This window comes from Peromyscus californicus, unplaced genomic scaffold (assembly GCF_007827085.1).
Source record: "Peromyscus californicus insignis strain IS unplaced genomic scaffold, ASM782708v3 Scaffold_16__1_contigs__length_79575227, whole genome shotgun sequence".
NCBI classification, from domain to species: domain Eukaryota; kingdom Metazoa; phylum Chordata; class Mammalia; order Rodentia; family Cricetidae; genus Peromyscus; species Peromyscus californicus.
The window spans coordinates 48,348,199-48,367,792 of NW_026294458.1; the positions used below are offsets into that span (position 1 = coordinate 48,348,199).

Sequence of the window (19,594 nt, forward strand, 5' to 3'; positions counted from 1 at the left end):
TTTTAGTAGTTTTTTTTTTTTTTTTTTGGTTTTTCGAGACAGGGTTTCTCTGTGTAGCTTTGTGCCTTTCCTAGAACTCACTTGGTAGCCCATGCTGGCCTCGAACTCACAGAGGTCCACCTGGCTCTGCCTTCCGAGTGCTGGGATTAAAGGCGTGTGCCACCACCGCCCGGCTTGTTTTTAGTAGTTTTAACAAAATAGGTGAAAATAAATCTTTGAAGTTTCAGTTTTAGCATTTTATCTTCTCTCTCTATTAAATCAATAAAGCTAGGAAAAGTCTACAATCACTTAACTATTGTTCCAAGAAGTGTAACCATTGTCCCTTTCCTTCCTTTTCCATCTGGTAGGGTGTGGCTTCTTTCTTTTTCTTCTGTACTTTCTGATAGGACAGTAGGCGATTCTTATTTTCTTTTCAAAATCTTTGTTTCTAATTTTCTCCCATCGATGTACTAACCAGACCTGATCTTGCTTAGCTTCCACTATCTACTTTTCCAAAGTACTTGGGTTTAGCTTCCAGTACCCACATGACAACTTGTAACCTTCTGTAACTCCAGTACCAAGGAGTCTAGGTTCCTTCTGAACCCAAAGAGACCAGACGTGCATGCAGTGAACTTACATGCATGCAGACAAAACATTCACACATATAAAAATTGAAATTGTTGCCATCAGTGACCCCTTCATTGACCTCAACTACATGGTCTACATGTTCCAGTATGATTCTACCCATGGCAACTTCAATGGTACAGTCAAGGCTGAGAACGGGAAGTTTGTCATCAACGGGAAGGCCATCTCCATCTTCCAGGAGTGAGATTCTGCCAAAATCAAGTGGGGTGGGGTTGGTGCCGAGTATGTTGTGGAGTCCACTGGTGTCTTCACCACCATGGAGAAGGCTTGGGCCCACTTGAAGGGTGGGACTAAAAGGATCATCATCTTCACCCCTTATGCTGATGCCCCCATGTTTGTGATGGGTGTGAACCATGAGAAGTATAACAATTCACTGAAGATTGTCAGCAATGCTTCCTGTACCACCAACTGCTTAGCCCCACCCTCCACCCCCACCAAGGCCATCCATGACAACTTTGGCATTGTGAAAGGACTCATGACCACAGTCTATGCCATCACTGCCACCCAGAAGACTGTGGATGGCCCCTCTGGGAAACTGTGGCATGATGGCCATGGGGCTACCCAGAACATCATCCCTGCATCCACCGGTGCTGCTAAGGCTGTGGGCAAGGTCATCCCAGAGCTGAACAGGAAGCTCACAGACATGGCCTTCTGTGTTCCTACCCCCAATGTGCCATGGATCTGACATGCCACCTGCAGAAACCTGTCAAATATGATGACATCAAGAAGGCGGTGAAGCAGGCATTGGAGGGCCCACTAAAGGGCATCATGGGCTACACTGAGGACCAGGTTGTCTCCTGGGATTTTAACAATGACGCCCACTCTTCTACCTTTGATGCTGGGGCTGGTATTGCTCTCAATGACAGCTTTGTGAAGCTCATTTCTTGGTACACCAACAGGGTGGTGGACCTCATGGCCTACATGGCCTCCAAGGAGTAAGAAGCCTGCCCTGGACCACCCACCCCAGCAAGGACAGCAAGAGAGAGACCCTCAGCAGCTGAGCAGTTCCTGTCCCATCTCAGCCTGTGACACTGCGCATCTCCCTTACAGTTTCCATCCTAGACCCCCAGAACAACAGGAGGGGCTTAGGGAGCCCTACTCTCTTGAATAGCATCAATGAAGTTCACTGTATCCATAAAAAAATAATTAAAGCCTTAAAATTGATAACTTTTCAATTTCTGTATAACATATAATATATGTTTATTTTTTATTTCCCCCTCTTATTAAACATAGATTCTTTTCTCATATATAATTCCCTTTACTCCTCCCAGTTCCTCCCAACCTCGTCTCTCATCTGGATCCACTCTCCCTTTCTTTCTCTCATTAGACAATAACACAGTTCTAAGAGATAAAAACAAAAATAACAAAATAAAATAAATAAAATGTAACAAAGCCCATCATATTAAAGTTGGACACGGCAAGCCAATAGAAAAAAAAAAAAGAGCCCCTAGAGAAGGCACAAGGATCAGAGACCCATTCATTTACACATGTAGGGGTCCCATGAAAGAATGAAATTGAAAGCTATAGTATACATGCAGAGGATCTGGTGCAGACCCAGGTAGGCCCCGTGATTACTATAGGATTGTCTCTGTGAGTTCGTGTGATCTTTGCTCAGTTGTTTTAGATGGCCTTGTTTTCCTGGTGTCTTCTGTTCCTTCTGTCTCCCTCATTCCTTCTCCTTCCTTTTCCATGGCATTTTAGGGGAGGGATTTGATGAAGACATTTTATTCAAAGCTGTGTGTTTCAAGGTCTCTCTCTCTCTCTCTCTGATTAATGTCTGGCTGTGGGTCTTCACAGATTTGTTTCCATCTACTGCACAAGGAAGCTTCTCTGATGATGGATGAATGAGGTACCCATCTATGAGTCACAGCAGAATGTCATTAGGAGTCTTCTTATTGTTAGTTTTTGTTGTTGTATTTGTTTTTAAAGACCAATAGCAATTGATTTTACTTTAGGTTCTGGGCTGTCTAGTCTCTAGTTCTTGATCACCCAAGCAGTATCAGGTCTGGGTATCATCTCATGGAGTGGACCTTATATCAAATTATTGGTTGGTTATTCCCACAAGGTTTATGCTACCATTGCCCTACATATTTTGTAGGCAGGGCAGGTTGTAGATTAAAGGTTTTGTTTTTTGCATTTGTGTTTATGTTTCTCTTTTGGGAGCCTGCACAGTACATTTTCTTGTCATAGACACTAGACCATGGAAGTGAAAGTTCTAATGTAGGCACCAGCTCCAACTCTCCATGTGCAGTGAGTTATGTGGGCATTGTCTTCAGCAATTAGGTCTTGCTACCAGTTTGTGGAGAGCAACCACTTCTTCATGATGAAAGTCCTGAAGAGATTAGGAATACAAGAGATCTATCTAAACATAAGAAAGGCAGTTTCCAGCAAGCCAACATCAACTTTAAATGGAGAGAAACTCAAAGCAATAATACTAAAATCAGGAACAAGACAAGGTTGTCCACTCTCTCCACACATATTCAATAAAGTAATGAAGTCTTAGAGTAATAGGATAACTGAAAGAGATCAAGTAGCTACAAATTGAAAAGGAAGAAGTCAAAGTATCACTATTTGCAGATGATATGACGGTATACATAAGTGACCCCAAAATTTCTACCAGGGAACTCCCACAACTGATAAACACCTTTAGCGAAGTGGTTGCATACAAGATTAACTTCAAAAAAAAAAATCAGCAGCCCTCCTATATATAAATGACAAACAGGTTGAGAAAGAAATCAGGAAAAAAATGCCCTTCACAGTAGCCACACACATTATAACGTATTTAGGGGTAACTCTAACCAGGCAAGTGAAAGACCTGAAGGATACAAACTTCAAGTCTTTGAAGAGGAAACTGAAGAAGATATCAGAAGATGGAAAAATCACCCATGCTCATGCATCAGGGTGGGGAGGGGAAGAGAGAAAGGATTGAGGAAGGAAATTAAGGGAGAGACAGTTAGAATCTAGGGGCATTTTAGGGGCAGTATAGAACCTTAGTGCAGTGGAAACATCCCATAATTGATGAAGGCAATCCTAATGAAGTCTTCAAATAATGAGGGATGAGGGAGACGGAGCCCCAGGTGGTCATCTCTTGAGTTGTTGGCTGAAAGGGTCCATGGAAATCCACACACACACACACACACACACACACACACACACACACACACACATATAATATTTTACTATATGATTATACATGGGTTATATAATTAATATACAATATATAATTATATGATTAATAATGTATACATTAATTAATGCAGAAAAATGCTCCTAAGATAAAAATAATTCAATAAAGTCTTAGAAATTTGGTCCTTTTTCATTTTTATAAGCATTACATATTTAAAATATTTATCAAAACTTTGTTTTCAATATAACTCAGGAGTGTAAAATTGTATAAATTTCAAGGTTTTCCTGCAGCACTAGGAATTTTAAGTACAAGTAAGAATGATGGGCAGTAATTAATTGTATTTCTCTATGGCAGCTGAACCCTTTCGTGTCTAATAATTCCTAGGATAATTACAGTGCTTTCAGTTAATAACTTCTGTCAATTTAAGCTCTTGGTGTGTGTGTGTGTGTGTGTGTGTGTGTGTGTGTGTGTGTGTGTGTGTGTGTATGTTTGATAGATAGTTTATGAGCCTAAATTAAGAGGTTGGTTTTCCAATGATGTGCATGATTGCTACTAGATGCTACTAATCCATTCTCTGAATCTTTTATTACTAAACTGAAACTCAGGAAATTTGCTGAGGTTTTTGCACTTTTAGATAAACAATGATAGCATAACAATGACTCTGTGCATAGTTTTCCATAGCCTACATCATGGTACTCAGTTTCCTCTTTAAATGGTCTGTTGTAGACAAAGTGTTGTATTCTTAGTGAATCAGGTTTGGGGAATGAGAAACACACATATATAATAACACATATATACACATATGTATTATATATATTATATACATATATATTATATATACACACATGCAAATAATTCATCTGATTTTTATCCATGATCACTCTTAGGAAACGTCTAGGATCTCACAATCCTGACTGATGGGACAGTCTGTTATTCAAAGTAGGCTCTTAGATCATACTTGAATTGGCTCAGGATGTAGACTGATGATGCCAGAGAGATCAGTAATAGGACTAAGAAATGGGCCTTCAAGATACAGTATCTGGCTGACTGCCTGACTGCTGGGAAAAGAATGGAGGGGATGGAGCTAGACACTGAACTCAGTCAATCATGGCTACAGAGGGAGGCTCAATGTAACTCTGGCAATAAGCTGATGTGAGCTTACTGATTCCCGAGTACATCAGTGTGACAGGATAAAAACCCATGTGGATTCCATGGGGAGAAAAAAAAAAAGAAAGCTCTGTTCTGAAGACCCCCTGAGACCTTGTTCTGTGAGTCTCTCTAACTGTGTTTGGCTTGTATGATTTTAATATAATGGCTACCAGGCTGAAGAGATGGGTTAATGGCTAAAAAAGCACTTGCCACACAAATTTTACAACCTGTGTTGAGATCCCAAGAGCACAATGATGTGATGGAGTGCAAATGTAATTCCAGCACTCCTACAGAGAAATGGGAGGTGGAGATGGGAAAATTACCCAGAAATTCATGGGATCAGCTAGTCAAAAATATATGACCATGCAGTAAAATGATAGAAACTGCCTCAAAACAAGGTGGAAAGTGAGAACTGACTTCTAATTGTTGCCTTTTTACCTCTGTCCATGCTCCGTGGAATATGCTCTCTCTCTCTCTCTCTCTCTCTCTCTCTCTCTCTCTCTCTCTCTCTCTCTCTCTCTCTATCACACACACACACACACACACACACACACACACACACACACACACACACACACACTAAAACAATTACTAACATAGGTATACTGCTGTCCTGAGTTCTGTGAATGTTCCTGGCCAATTTCCAAGCCTGAGTGTGTTTTGGCATTCCCTGTAGTTTTAACCAGTTGATTAGAAATGAGGACAGCCTCAAGGCCATGAATTGGCATCTAAAATAAGGTCAGTGTTAATTAGCACTATTTGTTTGTGAAGCCTGTGCTAACTTTATGCCGCCATTGTCAAGAATGCTCTGCAGAATTATAGCATTCCCACTCATTTCTTCTCAAAGCTCTCCACTTCACCATGGAAATACTGGCTGAAAGCCTCTAAGAGGACCACATTCAAGACTTCATGAAAAAGAGTGACCAGATTGCATTCTAATCATCAGTATGATATTTTCATGATATAAGCCAACCACAAACAGTATGTCATAGCAATCTTCAAAGGTATACAGAGGCAACATACCCAATAAACATAGGCTGAGAAAACAAACTAAGAGTGTCATGTTCCCTTAAGACCTCAGGAACTGACAAGAACTGTGATGTTGGAAAGCATTCTAGACCTGTTTATCCCAAAGGTAAGGCAGGTGAACCAAATAATCTTTATCATTTATTGTAGCACTTTGGTGGGCAGAATTTCAATGCCTTACTTTTCACATGCACAAGTAACAGTCAATCTGAATGATTCTTAATCAACTGTATTAACTAAATAATCTATATTCACTAAAATGAATTGCCCTGGAGCTGGAGTTACGGGTATTTGTTCAACACCCAATGTAGGACCTGGAAACTAAATTCAGGTCTTCTGAAAGATCAGTGTGTGCTCTGCATTGCTGAGCCATCTCTCTAGCCCAAATATTTTGACCTTGAATATTTTTATTTTCCTTTTTTCATTGACATTGTTGCCCCATAGCCTCATCCATATAATTAATTGGTACTCTATTTTTCTGTGAAAGGCAGTGAGTTAAATGTCATATTATCTCTGGGGACCAGTGTAGTTACTGTTTTTGTGTTTTTTTTTCTGTCTCTTTGTTCTTCCCAAGGGTTTAAGATATTCATCTACTCTGGCCCACCATCTCCATGTTATTACTACATTATCTGGAGTTAATAAAGCACAGGTGCAGCATTCAGTTACAGAAAAGTGTTGATTTTGAATGAAGTTTATCTCAACCTTAGCAGTTTTCCAAGAACTTATCTTCTGAGAAATGGACTTTCCTTGCAAGCACTTGTTTGGTGTTCCATTTAAACAGACATTCTGACTTAAAAATCTTGCTACCCTAACTGTTATCTAGATACTCTATCCAGTACCTAATGGAAGCAGATGCACCACAGTCAACCACTGGGCTGAGCTCCAGGAGTCTTGCTGAAGAAACGAAGGAGGGATTTTACGAACCAGGGGAATCATGAAGGGGGACCCACAGAGACAGCTGACCTGACCTCCTGGGAGCTCATGAGAGCTCATGGGAGCACATTGTCTCTGGACTAACAGTTAGGGAGACTCCATGGGACCGACCTAGGCCCTCGGCATGTGTGTGACGGTAGTGTAGCTTGTCTCTTTGTAAGGCTCGTAGTAGTAAGATCTGGACCTATCATTGGCGCTTAGCTGGCTTTTGGGAATCTGTCCCCTATGCTGGATTACCTCGCCCAGCCTTAACACAAGGAGAGGAGCTCTGTCCTGTCTCACCTTGATGTGCTGTGCTTTGCTCAGGCCCATGGGAGGCCTGCCCCTTTCTGAATGGAGATGGAGGAAGAGTGGGAGGGGAGGAGGGTGGATGGGAAGCAAGGGGGGTGATGGGAGGAGGGGAGAGAGGGGAAACTGTGGTTGGTATGTAAAATAAATGAAAAAAAATGTTGTTTAAATAAAAATTCTCACTTTCAGTGAGGTATAGATATATATCATTGTGGTTAGGAAAATCTTTGTGTGAAAACTCATTTGATCCTAGAGATTGAGACATAACAATAGGTTTCATGAATATAAATGTGAACTGAAGTAAGGTAGAATTTAGCTTTTTGTGTTTTTACAATAACAATTTATCTCAATGCTGAATCTTCAAATATTTCAGGGTTATAAGAATCACATAAACAACCGCATCTATTTCTCATATGTTGATTTTTTAATATTCTAGCTTTTAATGCAGAAACAGGCATAAGAATTGGAAATGTGAAAGAAGAGAGTGTTCTGTTCATCAGCAGGCTAATCACACATCTGCACTTTGGGCTGAGAGAGTCACTCAGTTTTCACTTGTTTTAAGGAAGAACATTCTTTCTCTTTCTTTGAAAGCCTCTATTTTATGACATGATCATTGTGAAGTAAATATTTAAAAAAAATCCTCATTTTAAAAATTGCTGAGGAGAGAGATAAAGCAAGGCAAAAATCATTGATTTAAAAGAATAGATTTTGGACTGGGAAAAAAGAAAACAACAAGCCAATAGCAGTTACCTTTATACACTATCTATGGAAAACACCTACTTGCTAAGGAAATTATAAGACAGATAGTTTGCTTTTTTAAAAGCGAGGGCTAACAGTTATACTGGCGCTGCAATTCTGCATTCCTTGTGAATAACCATTTATAAGACTATCTTCATCCTCTTGCTACAGATTTGATTTTTATGAGTATCAAATTTTCTTTGCATTGAACTTCTGCTGCATTGTAATCACAGCATAAAATTTATTACAGTATAACTCTTTGTTAAGTGGAAGCCTGAGTCTGCAAAATGACTTTTGATAGCACACTTGAGAAATGGCAAAATTTTAGACAGATAAATGTTTTTTTGCTATTAGTTGCTAAAAGTCATAACAGGGAACTTTGTTTTATAAATAAAAATTTAATGGCCAATAAAAGATGTATAGGGGAAGGAAAGGTAATTTCATTGTATGAGAAATTTGAGTCAAATGTTCCTCCAGATTTTGTTTTACCACCAAAATGTTATTATTTCAAATGAAATGTGAAAAAATAGGTGAGATATCATTTATTTTAAACTGTGCTAAAACCATAGCAATAGATCACATTTGCCTTCATTTATCTTAAAGTCACAGGTTTGTGAATAGGTAGAACTATTCCTTATTGACCTTGATATATCTCTTCTTCCAAGATAGATTCTAGAACAACCTGTCAACTGATAAATTATAGAGTTTTGTTTTATTTGCTTGCTTATTTGTTTTGTATGCATTAAACAAAGCAACTCTTTAGAGTTTTAGTGCATGTTTTCTAGATATAGGAATAGAACATGCCACGAATCTTCTCAGGTCTTATCCTACCTGGCCTAGTCCTATCCTACTGTGCTTAGTAGATTTCTCAGTCTCTATTTCCCCAGAAGCAAACAAATTATACCAAATACCCGTGGTATCTGCCATCACTTGGATTTTTTTCCAGCATCTCTGTCACTGAGAACCCTTTTAACAGCAATACTAAACAACAGGAATGAATGACTGAGATGAGATTTAAAATTTCCAACATTTCCTGATCAAAAATAAATGAGAGGTTAGTTCTGAATTCAAGTGTTACTTCATCAGATACCTCCAATAGTATCTTTGTAATACTTTAATCATGCTAGATATTCATTCAGATGTGATTCAGATGTGACTGATCACCAGAGCAGAATGAACCCAGAGTTTGTAAGTCCCCACCTGTAAATGATGGAACAGGCAAAAACATTCAAACATGTAAAATCATGAGATCCCATCAACTCAATCTATTTATGTAGAAATAGATGAAGCAGTAGTCCAATACTCAGGAGACATTCAAATCAAAGTTTGCTGATTTGAGCGACATTAAACTGCAAGGTGTATTTTAACATACTATCTCAAACATGTAGAATGTACATGCTCATTCAAGCATCTGTAACACCACCATTCAAAACAGCCATGTCTTCATTTTACATGAGCCAATGAATGGTTGTATTACACTAAAATCTAGCTCATACCATTCATTATTATCTCAAGTATATTTTTGCTATGTTTATTGTCTCTATACTTTTCTTTTTGTTCTTAATTCACAGAAACTGTATCTTTTTTACTTTTATGTGTGTTGAGTATTTTACCATCAAGCTACCACACACCTTCTCCTAGCTTGAATAACTTCACTGAGCAAGTATTTTGCCTTAATTTTGTATCCCAGACTACTACAGCAGTGCCTGGCTCACTTTAAGCTGGATTGATACAGGCCATGAACCAAGGATAAGTTCCTAAAGTTCCTATATTTCTCATTTTTAAGGACACACCACTGATGTTAACTTTTTGTTTGTTTTTTGAGACAGGATTTCTCTGTGTAAGAGCCCTGGCTGTCCTGGAACTTGCTTTGTAGACCAGGTTGTCCTTGAACTCATAGAGATATGCCTGCCACTGCCTCCAGTGCTGGGATTAAAGGCATGCACTACCACATCTAGCTCCATATGTTACCTTTTTTTTTTTTATTTAGGTAGCTCTCCATGAAAAGCATTTTGTCTGCTTAATGTTCCAAAAGCACTAGAAGGTTTAAACTATGATTTTTTCCTTACTTAAACTTTGAAAAGACAGAGATGTTGAGTAATGAAAAGATCTTGAGCTAGAACAGAATCTAAGTTCTTGTCAAACAGTATGTGGGCCTCCATTTACCTGATTTTTGGAGGCTCTATTTAAAAAAGTTTTAATTTCTATTTTATTGGTCAGTGATAAATGCTGTGCATAGGAACAATTATTTTATCACTCAGTTAAGCCACTGGTTTGGTAACTGATGCTGAATTTCAGTTTCACAAAACTCATTAAATTCTATTCTCCTAGAAGCTTCTACTATTTTGAATAGTAACTTTGAACTCACACCAATATACATTAAAATAAGAATCAGCATTTAATAGTATAGAATTTTGTGCATGACTTGTCTAAGCCATTGTTTAGATCTCAACGAATTTAATTAGCTAGCCTAAATATTTGTTGCAAATGTTAGTAACTGAAAGCTAATAATAAGGTAAATATTTATTTTTGAACAATTAGACACTTTTAACTACTTTTAACTTTACTGTTTAATAGAAATTCAAAACAAATTGTGAGTCTAAATTGTAAATGTATCTTCCATGTCTTAATTCAAATGGGTGTGTTTTACTTTACAGTACATTTTGGATGGAGTGTTTTGCAAGCACAAAACCAAAGCATTTTCACCACAGGTTTTATGTATGAGATGCAGTGAAATGCTTAGAAACCCCACAATGAATTTCAAATGTTCGCTATCACATATGTTGAAAACTATTACATAGCCTATCACTGGATTGTTGGGGGCTTAATCACATAAAAATTTACTCTTCTTTTGTACAGGTACTAAGAAAATGGCTGGAAAGTTACATCAAAAGACTGTAAACAACACTGAGTTCTACTTCCTAAACTTATCCATTACCAGTTTCTTACTCTCATATACTTTCATTGGTAAATACAAACAGGCATTATTACTGTATTAAGCAAAGCCACTCCACACATTTTGAATATAACACAGACAAATATGGACAGGAAGACTACACTGAAATATAAGGGTCATATAAGTATTAACATTTAAAAATAAAAATCACACTCTTAGAATACTATTTTAGATCTTAAGTAAAATATTGCCTTATCAATCCGATATTTAAATGGTTCCTATTTTTATGGTAATTTTTTTAAATTTTAAAATGTTATTAAAAAATTTTTATTTTGATTTCCTAGTTCCTGATTTGGATATTTTTTTAGTTCACATTTCATTTATCCTGAAACAAAAAGCCAGCAGAGTTTTAGAAGACAACAGGGTAGTGGTTTAAAACTTTAAACTGATTGGTGGGGTTTTTTGATTTACTGATTTAGTCAAACTCTATCATCTCCAATTATTTAGTGCCCCACCTTAGTGCATTTTTCTGGTATATTAAAGGGAAAGGGACCTTATTAAAATCATTTATTTAAATTTCACTTCAAAATATTATACATACCAGTGAGAGATCATTTGTGTAAAGAAACCCAGTCTAAAAAAACTTAAAATACTTTAAAAAGTATCCATAGCCACCTTATTCACAATAGCATGAAATGGAAACAACCTAAGTGTTGGAATGGATAGTGAAATTTTGGTACATACATACCATGGAATACTATTCAACTATAATATAGAAAAATGAAATCATAAAATTTGAGAGTAAATGGATGGACCAGGAAAAGATTATATTGAGTTACGTAACCCATACCCAAAAATAAATGTCCTATGTTCTCATCTGTGCTTCTTAGCTCCAGTTCCTCAGATGTGAGTCTACAACCTGGAGTCAGCACCAAATCCAGGAAAGAATAAAGGGACTATAACTGTTTGTGTGTGAGCTGTGGGGTGACCATGGGAGGGGGTAGCAGGATACACATGATATGAAGTGGGAAGCAGTATAATCTGGAAGTCACTGACTTTTGTAATAAACCTTTGTTTAGCTCCAACTAGGGAAGAGGGTGGAAAATCAACACAGAGGGAACATAAGGAACTAGTGACAAATTACACCAAAGTTGTTTGATAAAGCCTCAAGGATTCATATTATTTTAGACTTACCTAAAATTATGGCTAACACACACAAACACACACACACACACACACACACACACACACACACACACACACACACACACCCCTTAAAGGAAGATAAGCCGCTTGGCCTGAAAACTTTCCCCATGAGAACTATAGACCAACCAAATCTCCATTACCAAGCATGAGAAACTCTTTTGAAGTGATGTATTCATGTTAATCCAAGTGATTCCCTAAACAGAATTATCTTAGATTATTAATTAACTAATTAATTAATTGATAATGAATTATTAATAGATTATTGATGTAGCCCTTGGTTGTCTCTCTGGGTTGAGGGTGGGTCCCTGTTGCTGAAGACATGTCCTATATCTACGTATCAGTTCATAAATACTTCTAGTTTTTGACTGTTATAAATAGTGCTGCCATGAACCCAGGGTCACAGGATTATAAAATACTATTTATTTTCTTCTGACTCACTAAGAATATTTTGAGACTATGAATATTTTAATGGAAGTCATAGTCTCAAAAGAAAGGAAGGAGTATTTCTTTAAAGAAATGGAACATATCACTGAAATTTAGACCTGGGTTTACATTAAAATAAGAAAAATGGAGGTGCCAAGAATGAGAAGGAAGAAAGACAGAAAATGTAACATTTATTAGATACTTTGTTGAAGTCTAGTCCTAGGCAATTTCAGTTTTCAGGACACACTTGAATTCAAAATCATGCACTTAGCAGGACATATTTATATATTTGTACATTTATACACACACATATATATGCAACAATAATAAAGAAAAAGAGGCCATCGGTTTAAGATAGAATGAGGGGAGGGGAATGTGGGAGATTTGAAGAGAGGACTGAGAAGTGTGTAAGGGATATATTTATATTTTACTTAAAAGTATACTTTTTCGAAGCTGGAAATGTACTTTTGACAGGAGTAGAAAAATCTGGGGAAGAAGCCTAAAGAAATTTCCCCCCAGCTCCCTAATAAACAAAAGTCAAGAAGATTGTTTAAAATTTTTCAGCACCATCTCTCTGACTTTTATCAGCAATGGTAATAGTGTGTATAGAGTGAGAAAACTAAAAATATTCAGTATAACCTCTCCTGACTCAGTAAATGTTCCAGTTCTTTAAATAGTCATTAGCGATGTTTCTAGAGAAAAGGGACCTCTAGTTGACGGTGGCTTTAATTAGTCTAAAATACTATCCACATAAAATTCTCCAGCTGTAGGTCACAAAATAATTTGTTTCCCTGAATTGAAAAAGTAGACGCCTGTTAATATTTTTAGACCAATTATTTTAATTTTATTGTACTTTTGAAAGTGAGTTCGGCAGTTTTCAAGGAAGTGGTAAAATACTGCCATCCATTTTCATGTCAATGTTATGTTGTGAGGCTCAGTCTCTAAGTGTCTTTTATTTATTCTGTTTTTTTTAATAGTCACATATCCAAACTTTTATAAGAAGTCTTAATATAGTTACTAGTATAAACAAGAAGTGAATGGTGTTGGCTGATGTTTGAACAGTGCCCTCCATCTGAAAGACTTGTATATGGGCTCTAAGACATGGTTTATAACTCAAAGTACAGTTTTAACTGCAAAAGTGTGATCAGATTTTGCCTGTTATAGTAGTGGTAATTCAACAGTTAGCTTCTCTATAACCACTGGAGCCTCTTAATGGTTCAAGGGGAAAGTGTGTAATGTTAAAATAGTATGCATTCAATGATTAGATAGTGTAACTGTGTACTTTGTAAATTGTAAGTGGGTTCATGTTGAGGTAGAAGTGGTGACCTGGTGTTCCACTGACTTCCACTGCTCACAACATGGGCTGTGCCTCTACAACCTTCTTTCAATGTGAAGAGCCCTTGAATGAGGCATAAACATGCATTTAAAAAGAAACCAAAAAAATACATGTCCAATTTTCTGTTTATGAGCACTATACTACTCATAAGCATCACTCTGTATGAAATACTTGCAGTAGAAAAAACATGATTTGTTTCAGGATTTTTCACTCAAAATTACTGGATATCCATAAACATATTTGCTAGAGTACTACCTTATATCTCAGCTCCTTTACATTCAAATTACTATTTATAACACCTAATTAAAAATCACTTTCATTTTGCTTTAAAAGAAATTACCCCAGTAATTCTTTTAAAGCTCCATGTCAGTCAAATCCAGTAATTCTGAGGGTCATCCACCGGGGCTTGTAAGATGCTTATGGCATTTATTAAGTACTTAAGTCACACATTTCCATACCCATTAATTTGGCCAGCCATGTAGCTGTTTATCCTCCTATACCGAATTCCTGAGAGAGCAAGAGTACTCCTGTTGACATCCCTTAAACTGCTGCTGCCCTGTAGGGATTCAAAGCAATGAAGCGAGAAATTGAGTTGAGGTATGGAGAGGACTCTTGATAAAATCAGCAGTAAACTGGCACTAATCATAAGACATAGCCTTGGAGAATTCTGGGTCCTAACTGCTTCATTTGATGGCTCTGTTAACCTAAAAGTGTTGATCAATCAGATTGTGTCCATAAATTTGCAAAAGAAAACGCAGGAAAATAAAAAGAATACCAAACATTTAATGATACATAGTATGTATCACCTAGCATGCTAACACATATTGGTTTCTATTTCAGAAGACTAGCTAGAAATCAAGACACAGGAACATGCAAAAGTTAAGTGTTGATGCTGTGGAATAATTCCCTTGTATACTGTAAAGATTTGTCACTTGAATTGGTTTAATGAAACGTTGATTGGCCAGTAGCTGTGCAGAAAGTATAGGCAGGGTGACCAAACTGAGAATGCTGGGAAGAGGAATGGCGGAGTCAGGAATCGCCAGTCAGATGCAGAGAAAGCAAGATGAGATTGCTGTTTTGGGAAAAGGTATCAAACCATGTTGCTACACATAGATAAGAATTATGGCTTATTTTAAGATGTAAGAGCTAGCTAGAAAAAGCCTGAGTCATCAGCCAAACAGTTTGTAATTAACATTAAGCCTCTATTTGGAAGCCTGCTGCAGGATGGGGCAGGACACAGAAAAGTCTCTTGCTTCATGTTGATTTTTAAAAACATTCTAGGATGGATGATCAAATATGAACTGTAGAAACCTTGTGAATTCTTATATAAGGAAGTACTATTTCTTACTTGTTTTTAATGTAGTTAGTTATTTGGTTTAATTGAAAATAAATACAAGATAATTTCTCTGGTAGAGTTTTTGATATGCTCTGAAAGATAGACAAGATTTCTGACTATGTGGAGCTTGCAGCCCAATCAGGTAATTTGACATGGCTAAAAACAATAAATGCTGCATTCAGGAAAATAAAACATCAAAAGTTAAGGTGGCAGTGGTGCATGTCTTTAATCCCAGTACTCGGGAGGCAAAGCCAGGCAGATCTCTATGAGTTTGAAGCCAGCCTGGTCTACAGAGTGAGATCCATGACAGGCACAAAAAGCTACACAGAGAAACTGTCCTGAGAAACCAAAAAAAAAAAAAAAAACAGTAAAGGTTGATGTGGAGTTACATATCTTATGTCTTTAAATTAATATAGTCTAGCAATCCACATCTCTGTTTCTCTGTGAGAGATGGTAAATTCACATATGTGTCATATTCCTTAAACTACTGGAATTGTTATATAAATTCAAAAGTAAAAAAATTCCTTTCCAAATTTTTTTTTGAAAAGAACAACATTCCAAAAACAAAGTCTGAGTTCATTATAGTTTACAAACAAAATTGTCCATTATCACAAATAGAACTATCACTAAAAACAACAAGGTAAATCAAGTATGATGACATAACTCTATTTTGCCAGCATTTTTGAGGGTAAGAGTATCTCCATGATTTCAAGTCCAGCCTAGCTACGTAGTGTAACCATATCTCCCTCCCTCCATGCAAATAAAATAAAGGCGAATGAAAAGCATTGCTTCCATGCTCAAATCTTTTCTTAGAATACGCTCAAAGTAAACTAAAATTCATTATGGAGGGCCACATAACTGATGACTTTATAAAGAATAATTTACATTTAGACTTTAGACAGTTGCTTGCACAATGCTTCTGTTTCTAGGGGCATCTGTTCTTTATGTTTTTCACATTTGAAAAGAATAAAAAGAAAGAAAAAATGTTACATTTGGAGCTGTAATTCTGTCATCTAATCACGTGAACACCTGCCAATTCTTATTAACCTCTTGACATTTTATTGCTGTAAAGTTATCTTCAAGTCTTCTAATGTAAGATAGATGTAAGTTCTGCAAACTGAGCCTTTTATTGAGAGCATCCTTTAAATGCTTGGTTCTTGGCTCCTTTTATCAACGAAACTTTCAGTCAAGTAAGTCAGTTGTTGGCCAGAATGCAAATTATAGATTAGGCCCTAAAAGGTTAACAGTTTCCTATTTGTGATACAATTGAAAAGGCAGAGAAAACAAAGAGGATAAATGTGTGTAAAACTCTCTCGTATTAACTTCTGTACTAGGTAACTCTGACATGTCAAGCTCTTTCTATTTAGACATTACTCAATGGAAGTGCAATAGATTCTTATTACCACAATGTAGTTCTTCTGTTGTTCAACAGAACCTGTTAACCTTTCAATTGCTTCAAAATTAAATGTTTAGCCTGGAAACCTATAACTAGCAAAAAAGAAAAACTGTTATTTGCTGTAGCAAGGAACATCTAAAGGCTGCAAATGCCCAGTCATTACTCTCAGGCATGTGAGGGTGTAAGTTATAGAAAATGTCACCATGATATTTTGCCTGTGTTTCAGATGGTTGTAGAACCATGAACTTAGTCCTAATCCAATATGTATTAGACACTTTGAACACACAATAATGGATTTATAACAAGATACTCCCTTATAAAAAAAAGTCATTCATACCATCCCTAGAGAAAAATATCATTTTCTCAATCATTTGTGTTAATGTTAAACTTGAATACTACAAATTAACACAGTCAAGTAAGCACACTTATTTATTTCCTTGCTGTTGTGGTAATCCTCAATTATAAAATTATTTTCATTACTAGTTTATAACCATAATTCTGTGATTGTTATGAATCATAAGGTGAATATTTTTGGAGATAGAGGTTGGCCAAACTCTCGACTCCAAGGTTGAGAAACACTGTGTTCGAGTAGAAAAACAGAAAATAATAAGTTCCAGACAATGATAACAAAGTGGACTTATTTCAAAAGTAGGAGAATGTAACTGTATGTCACTGATTCAAAAATTAGAAAATTACATTTTTCATAAAGCGATAAGAAGAACAGTGGTATAGCCTGAATGTATGGACCTGGCCAAGTGGGATTAATGATTGAGGTGTGGAGGTATTTCAAACTGAAGAGATTTGGGGACATTTTCAAGAGAAAAGTTTCTGTTTCAGATTTGGAGGTTTGGCTGAGTATCCATTTCTGGAATGAAATCATTATGGATGAGGGAATGGATGGAGGTCAGTTACTCTCAGTGGTTTCCTTTGGTATAGAAGGCTTGAGTGTTATGTCAGGCAGTTTTTATCTGCTAAAATGCATTTACATTTTATTTTGACCAATTTGAATCCAGAAAAATGATAACCACATCTCCTCACCTTTTTTTAGCAGCAAGGTGGGACCAGAGAAACCTGACTACATTTGGCTGCCCAATGTGTTGCCTCGAATTTCCACATAAAACTTGAGAGATCTTAAAAAAAAATTCTAAAATTGAGCTAAGAACAGCTTTCTACTTCATGTCTCACGCATGCTTAGATACAGAGACACCAAGGTACAGAGAATCTGTGGCATGCAGACTTGAACTACAGTATGGCAGGTTCATGGTATGTGGGCTTGACTGTAGCATGGTGGATTCCTGCTGTGTGGTACACAAGCTGTCTCCAAGCTGTGCAGCACACTGCATGGTGGATTTAGCTTTTACTCATATAGATAAAAAGGCTTTATGGGCCAGTTGCATGCTTCCTGATGGCAACATGGATCCCAGAGTTAGCAGGGTAAGCATGACTCTCCTGGGTACCTCCAAAATGTTGAAAAGCTGAGGTGGGCAGAGTCAGCAGCCAAGGCTGCTGGTACTAGCCATGCAGCTTAGCAATTTAAAATCTCTTTGGTCTGAGAAGGATTATAGATTCACAGTGAGACAGATTCAGATGGAATAAAACTAAAGTGTTTATAGTGTATGTAAAAATGTACATAGGTATGGAAGAGAGAAGAAAAGGAGGATAGACATATAAAGAAATAGTTTTAAAAATAAAGTCTTTAAAGAGACAATTAGACTAATATAAAACATGAGCCAGATAAAGATAGAAATTACACAGAGAATCCGGATTATATTGTCTTTGGAATTTTTAACTGTGAAAAGACATTTGATTGTAAAGGCTGCTGAGTTAAACCAATATATATATTTTAAAGGTATCTTGACTTCAAAATTTGTGTCTAAGGATATGTTGCTTTGGAAAAGAGGTTCTGCTTTTGTTTCCACAAAAGATGAGATGTAGCTGAAGACTTTCTGTGTCCCAGCCTGCTGGTCAGGACAAATCTCTCTCACCAGCCAGTCCGGCAGCCATTTGGACCCAAGTAAACATACAGAGGCTTATGTTATTTACAAACTATATGGCCATTAGCTCAAGCTTATTACTGACTAGATCTTACACTTTAATTAACCCATAGTTCTTATTTATGTTTAGCCATATGGCTTGGTACCTTTCCCAGTTCTGCCTTCACATCTTGTTTTCTCTGTGTCTGGATGGCGACTCCTGACTCAGCCTTCCTGTTTCCAGAATTCTCCTCTCTCTTTGTCTCACCTGTACTTCCTGCCTGGCTACTGGCCAATCAGCACCTATTTATTAACAAATCAAAGCGACACATTCACAGCATACAGAAAGACATCCCCAGCACTGAGAACCTATGGATTGCTTCTAGGATAATATGGTTTGATCAGCCAAGATCCCCTGAGAGATTTCCAGATGATCCAATATCCAGAACAGCTTCAAAGCAAATGGCTCAGACAGACTCACAGACTACTCCACTCAGGACTTGACCATAATTCTTAATTTTCTCAGGATCCCCATAAGATTACAGCACCCCCAACCAGCAGGAAGTAGTATGAGAAGCTACATCCAAATTCCCAAAATATTGTTTATAAATGTTTATTTTAATTTAAAGCAGGTTGATTATAAATGTAATCTCTTTCTAAGTCATCCATGATAATCAAACTTATAGTCATGTTAGTTAAGTTGTCTAGGTATACATAGATATATTTCAATTAAGTAGGTAATCTTTAAACACCTACAGAATATGGCATGTAAAATGTTTTAAAAACAGACTTTCTGGACAATGAGACATGTTTGCTCCTGGCAGCACCAATTTACTTCAGAGAGGAGGATGGGCATCAAAGACAGTCCATATGAAGTTTATCTTCTTCTTTTCAAAAATGGCCATTTGGGCAAGAGGCTGTTCTTGCCTGGACTACTGATAATATGTTGTATAAACTGGACATGCAGGACCCATAGGAAAATGACCACTGAATTTGCCAAAATTCAGGTTCCTACTTTGCAGAGGAGATTGACAAATATTCTACAGGACATAGGGAAAAGTGACTAAAAAATTCTAGGCTTATTGGCTGAAGATGGATGCCCCAACATTATAGAGGAACTTTGGATGACTGTCTAGGCAAACA

General features: G+C 37.1%; 1 pseudogene; it reads left to right on the forward strand.

The window, feature by feature from the left end:
• Nucleotides 1–652: 652 nt before the first annotated feature.
• On the forward strand, nt 653–1,563 carry LOC128111567 (glyceraldehyde-3-phosphate dehydrogenase-like; annotated as a pseudogene).
• Nucleotides 1,564–19,594: the final 18,031 nt, after the last annotated feature.